A 6,533-nucleotide genomic window follows, 5' to 3' on the forward strand; every position below is an offset into this window, starting at 1 on the left:
GCTGCTTCGCCGCCGGACCTCAGCTGCGCCGCCGCCTTGGGTCGCCGGATCCGCCGCCCGGGGCAACTCCGGCGAGCCCCCGCGCCTCCTTCTCCGTCTCCGGCGTCCCTCTGGCCAACTCCGGTGAGTTCTCGTCGGGGGTGGACGAGATCGACCGGGTGCCCGATCCAAACACTCCGTCCCGTGACCTGGATCCCTCCGTCCTGCTCCGTCTCGTCTCGGGTTGACTTTTTCCGCGAGGTGATATGGCTAAGTCCCCAGATCTCAGTAATTTTTGTGCACTTTTCATCGCATCATAACTCTGTCACTGTTGCCCCGATTCGTGCGTGTAGCATATCAAAATGTTCGTCTCGACGAGTACATCATTTCATCTCATTGCATAATTTTCATTTGAGCTCATCTTGATGCCCGAAATGCTGTTGGAAGAGGTCTATGTGAGTAATTTGTCAGATCTGTTTCAGCAAATGGCATTTTGTCATTTTTGCCATGATTTATGTGTGCATGCTATGACCCTGAGCTCTTCATGTGTTTTGTTATATGCCATGCCATCTTTACAGAGGTGTTGGCATGTATTTTTGTGATATGTGTGGTGACTAGCACAAGCTTGCAAAGTAGCGTAATCGGTAATGCTGATTTCAGGGACTTAGTTTTTCACTAAGTCCTTGTCCTGATTTTGTCGTTATGCCATATGTTCATGTTGTTTCCTAGTGATACGTGCCTCTTTTGAGGATGATCAGTAAGGATGATTTGTTAACATCGTGGTGCTCTATCCATCCATGTCTTTGTTTTCATTTATGGAGCACCCTAGCTTGAGTCAATCGAGCTCTACTTTTGCTATATCGTGAATCCTGGCAGATTGTTGACATGTTTAGCGATTTTTCCAAGGATGTTGCTATTGATCCATGCATGCTATGATGTTGTTCTTGCCATGTCTAGCTTCTATGCCATGTCTTCTTAATGGATGTATTCTTAGTCATGCTCTGTAGTGAGTGCAACGAGCTCGTAAACATGCCTAATCGTTAACTGTTTTGCATGATCCAGTTTTTCACTAAGTCTGAATCTGCTTATGTTTTTGCCATGTTCACATGCTTGCAATTGTATTTTATGATCCCTTTTGGCTCAAGGTCACTAAGGGACTTTTGGTAAGTGCTTTGAGTAGCTTCATGCCATGCCTTGCTTTGACATGTTAAGTTCCTGTAGCATGTAGTTTTCATACTCTAAAGTGTGCTTTCCGATGATAAATTCCAGACTTGTGTTAATTTCACTAAGTCTGAAACCTGTTATCATTTGCTCTTTTGCCATGCTTGTTTAAACCTGTTAATGGATGATTTAGCCGTAGCTCAGTGTTCATCTTTTGTTAAGCTTCTTGAGTGTATTCCTACCATGTATTTTGTTTCCTTGTTTGAGTGCTGTAGCATATTTAACTTGATGCATTTAGATGACTACTTGCTGTTTATCGCAGACCGGTGCCATACTTGTTTTGCTTGCCATTACCAAACCGTGCATCCGATTCCGGTGATCTTTATATCGATTTCAACCGAAATCATCTCACCTTTCCAGTGGCACTATTGGATTTCCAAGTTGAGGCCAGGTTCAATCATTCCTTTCCAAATCATGCATATGCATCACATACCGCATCCCGCATATCATACCATGTTCATGTGTTGGTTGTTTACTATGTTGTGTGCTTCTTTCCAGTGTTGCTTCTTCGGGTTGGTTCCGATAATGTCGTGTTTGTGAGGACCCGTTCGTCTACGTCCGTTTGACTTCTTCATGGACTCGTTCTTCTTCCTTGCGGGATTTCAGGCAAGATGACCATACCCTCGAAATCACTTCTATCTTTGCTTGCTAGTTGCTCGCTCTTTTGCTATGCATATGCTGCGATACCGACCACTTGCTTATCATGCCTCCTATATTGTTGAACCAAGCCTCTAACCCACCTTGTCCTAGCAAACCGTTGTTTGGCTATGTTACCGCTTTGCTCAGCCCCTCTTATAGCGTTGCTAGTTGCAGGTGAAGATTGAAGTTTGTTCCTTGTTGAAACATGGAGATGTTGTTCCTTGTTGGAACATGTTCACTTGTTGGGATATCACAATATCTCTTATATAATTAATGCATCTATATACTTGGTAAAGGGTGGAAGGCTCAGCCTTATGCCTGGTGTTTTGTTCCACTCTTGCCGCCCTAGTTTCTGTCATATCGGTGTTATGTTCCCGGATTTTGCGTTCCTTACGCGGTTGGGTTATAATGGGAACCCCTTGACAGTTCGCCTTGAATAAAACTCCTCCAGCAAGGCCCAACATTGGTTTTACCATTCGCCACCTAGCCTTTTCTTTCCCTTGGGTTCTGCAGACTCAAGGTTCATCTTTATTTAAACCCCCGGGCCAGTGCTCCTCTGAGTGTTGGTCCAACCTGTCAGCTGCCGGTGGCCACCAGGGGCAACTCTGGGCTGGCCTACCGGAACCTTGGACAATCCGGTGTGACCTGAGAAAGAGATATGTGCAGCTCCTATCGGGATTTGTTGGCACATTCGGGTGGCTTTGCTGGTCTTGTTTTACCATTGTCGAAATGTCTTTTAACCGGGATTCCGAGTCTGATCGGGTCTTCCCGCTAGAAGGAATATCCTTCGTTGACCGTGAGAGCTTGTGATGGGCTAAGTTGGGACACCCCTGCAGGGTTATGAACTTTCGAAAGCCGTGCCCGCGGTTATGGGCAGATGGGAATTTGTTAATGTCTGATTGTCGAAAACCTGAAGTTGACCTTAATTAAAATACATCAACCGCGTGTGTAACCATGATGGTCTATTTCCGGTGGAGTCCGGGAAGTGAACACGGTGTTGGAGTAATGTTTGATGTAGGTTGCTCTAGGATCACTTCTTGATCATAGTTGTTCGACCGTGCTTTTGCCTTCTCTTCTCGCTCTCTTTTGCGAATATGTTAGCCACCATATATGCTAGTCGCTTGCTGCAGCTCCACCTCATACTTTTACCCTACCTATAATCTTAAATAGTCTTGATCGCGAGGGTGTGAGATTGCTGAGTCCCCATGGCTCACAGACACTTCCAAAACCAGTTTGCAGGTGCCGATGTTACCGAGCAGGTGACGCAACCGAGCTTAAGGAGGAGCTCGATGAAGTTCGTGTTCGTTTTGTTGTTCCGTTTCCAGTTGATCGGTAGTGGAGCCCAGTTGGGGTCGATCGGGGATCTGTGTAGCATTTGGGGTAGTCTTCTTTTATTTTGGTTCCGTAGTCGGACCTTGATTGTATCTGGTTGATGTAATGCTTTATTCATGTATTTATGTGAAGTGGCGATTGTAAGCCAGCTATGTATCTCTTTCCCTTATGTATTACATGGGTTGTGTGAAGATTACCTCACTTGCGACATTGCTTTCAATGCGGTTATGCCTCTAAGTCGTGCTTCGACACGTGGGAGATATAGCCGCATCGAGGGCGTTACATCACATTCCTCTTAAATTAGAATCTTTCTATGGAAAACCATTCGGCGGCGTCGGCGTGTTCTCTCTGGTGACCAGATTCTTAAGTGTAATGGTACAATTGACACAACATGTTCCCTTTGTGGAGAGAATGAAGACATGAAACATATTCTTGTTAGATATATGCTTGTGATATTTTTCTAGAGTTGAGTTTGGTTGTGGTTGAATGTTAACTAGCACCCGAATATCTTTGATGACTTTGATCTTACTGCAAATATCTCTGGTCAATTTTGCCGTGTGTTTTGGTTCCCTTTTGTCATGCCCTGTTAGTCCATTTAGACTACCTGTAGTAAGTCTGCCATTAAGAACTCTTTCCCTAACCAAACGTCTGACTTCTTATTCAAAATGACTGCTCTGTTGCAGCAATGGAGGATGCTACCTCTTGAGCACTGCGTTGGATTTCCTTGGAGAGGAAAGGATGATGCAACAAAGTAGCATAAGTATTTCCCTCAGTTTTTGAGAACCAAGGTATCAATCCAGTAGGAGGCTACGCGCGAGTCCCTCGTACCTGCACAAAACAAATAACTCCTCGCAACCAATGCGATAAGGGGTTGTCAATCCCTTCACAGTCACTTACGAGAGTGAGATCTGATAGATATGATAGGATACTATTTTTGGTATTTTTGTGATAAAGATGCAAAGTAAAATAAAAGCAATGTAAAAATCAAAGGAAATAACTAAGTATTGGAAGATTAATATGATGAAGATAGACCCGGGGGCCATAGGTTTCACTAGTGGCTTCTCTCAAGAGCATAAGTATCTTACGGTGGGTGAACGAATTACTGTTGAGCAATTGACAGAATTGAGCATAGTTATGAGAATATCTAGGCATGATCATGTATATAGGCATCACGTCCGAGACAAGTAGACCGACTCCTGCCTGCATCTACTACTATTACTCCACTCATCGACCGCTATCCAAGATGCATCTAGAGTATTAAGTTCATGAAAACAAAGTAACACCTTAAGCAAGATGACATGATGTAGAGGGATAAATTCATGCAATATGATAAAAAAAAACCATCTTGTTATCCTCGATGGCAACAATACAATACGTGCCTTGCTGCCCCTACTGTCACTGGGAAATGACACCACAAGATTGAACCCAAAGCTAAGCACTTCTCCCATTGCAAGAAAGATCAATCTAGTAGGCCAAACCAAACTGATAATTCGAAGAGACTTGCAAAGATAACCAATCATACATAAAAGAATTCAGAGAAGATTCAAATATTCTTCATAGATAATCTTGATCATAAACCCACAATTCATCGGTCTCAACAAACACACCGCAAAAAGAAGATTACATCGAATAGATCTCCACAAGAGAGGGGGAGAACATTATATTGAGATCCAAAAAGAGAGAAGAAGTCATCTAGCTAATAACTATGGATCCGAAGGTCTGAGGTAAACTACTCACACTTCATCAGAGAGGCTATGGTGTTGATGTAGAAGCCCTCCTTGATGGATGCCCCCTCCGGCAGAGCTCCGGAACAGGTCCCAAGATGGGATCTCGTGGATACAGAAGGTTGCGGCGGTGGAATTAGGTTTTTGGCTCCGTATCTGATCGTTTGGGGGTACGTAGGTATATATAGGAGGAAGGAGTATCTCGGTGGAGCAACAGGGGGCCCATGAGGGTGGAGGGCGTGCCTGGTTGCTTGACATAGGGTCCAAGTCTCCTGGGTCTTGTTCGTTCCAAAAATCACGTTCCCGAAGGTTTCATTCCGTTTGGACTCCATTTGATATTCCTTTTCTGCGAAACTCTGAAATAGGCAAAAAACTGCAATTCTGGGCTGGGCCTCCGGTTAATAGGTTAGTCCCAAAAATGATATAAAAGTGGATAATAAAGCCCAATAATGTCCAAAACAGTAGATAATATAGCATGGAGCAATCAAAAATTATAGATACATTGGAGACGTATCAAGCATCCCCAAGCTTAATTCATGCTCGTCCTCGAGTAGGTAAATGATAAAAAAGATAATTTTTGATGTGAAGTGCTACTTGGCATAATTTTAATGTAATTCTTCTTAATTGTGGTATGAATATTCAGATCCGAAAGATTCAAGATAAAAGTTCATATTGAAATAAAAATAATAATAATTCAAGGATACTAACTAAGCAATTATGTCTTCTCAAAATAACATGGCCAAAGAAAGTTCATCCCTACAAAATCATATAGTTTAGTCATGCTCCGTTTTTATCACACAAGAATGCTCTCATCATGCACAACCCCGATGACAAGCCAAGAAATTGTTTCATACTTTAGTAATCTCAAACCTACAAACTTTCATGCAATATATGAGCACGAGCCATGGACATAACACTATGGGTGGAATAGAATATGATGATGGGGGTTATGTGGATAAGACAAAAAAGGAGAAAGTCTCACATCAACGAGGCTAATCAATGGGCTATGGAGATGCCCATCGATTGATGTTAATGCGAGGAGTAGGGATTGCCATGCAACAGATGCACTAGAGCTATAAATGTATGAAAGCTCAACAAAAGAAACTAAGTGGGTGTCCATCCAACTTGCTTGCTCACGAAGACCTAGGGCACTTAAGGAGGCCCATTGTTGGAATATACAAGGCAAGTTCTATAATGAAAAATTCCCACTAGTATATGAAAGTGACAAAACAAAAGACTCTCTATCATGAAGATTATGGTGCTACTTTGAAGCACAAGTGTGGCAAAGGATAGTAGCATTGTCCCTTCTCTCTTTTTCTCTTTTTTGGGCCTTCTCTCCCTTTTTTAATTTCCTCACTTGGGACAATGCTCTAGAAAATGATGATCATCACACTTCTATTTATTTACAATTCAATGATTACAACTCGATGCTAGAACAAAAGATGACTCTATATGAATGCCTCCGGCAGTGTACCAGGATATGCAATGAACCAAGAGTGACATGTATGAAAGAATTATGAATGGTGGCTTTGCCACAAATACTATGTCAACTACATGATCATGCTAAGCAATATGACAATGATGAATGTGTCATGATAAACAGAATGGTGGAAAGTTGCATGGCAATATATCTTGGAA

This window comes from Triticum dicoccoides, chromosome 5A (assembly GCF_002162155.2).
Source record: "Triticum dicoccoides isolate Atlit2015 ecotype Zavitan chromosome 5A, WEW_v2.0, whole genome shotgun sequence".
Classification (NCBI taxonomy): Eukaryota; Viridiplantae; Streptophyta; class Magnoliopsida; order Poales; family Poaceae; genus Triticum; species Triticum dicoccoides.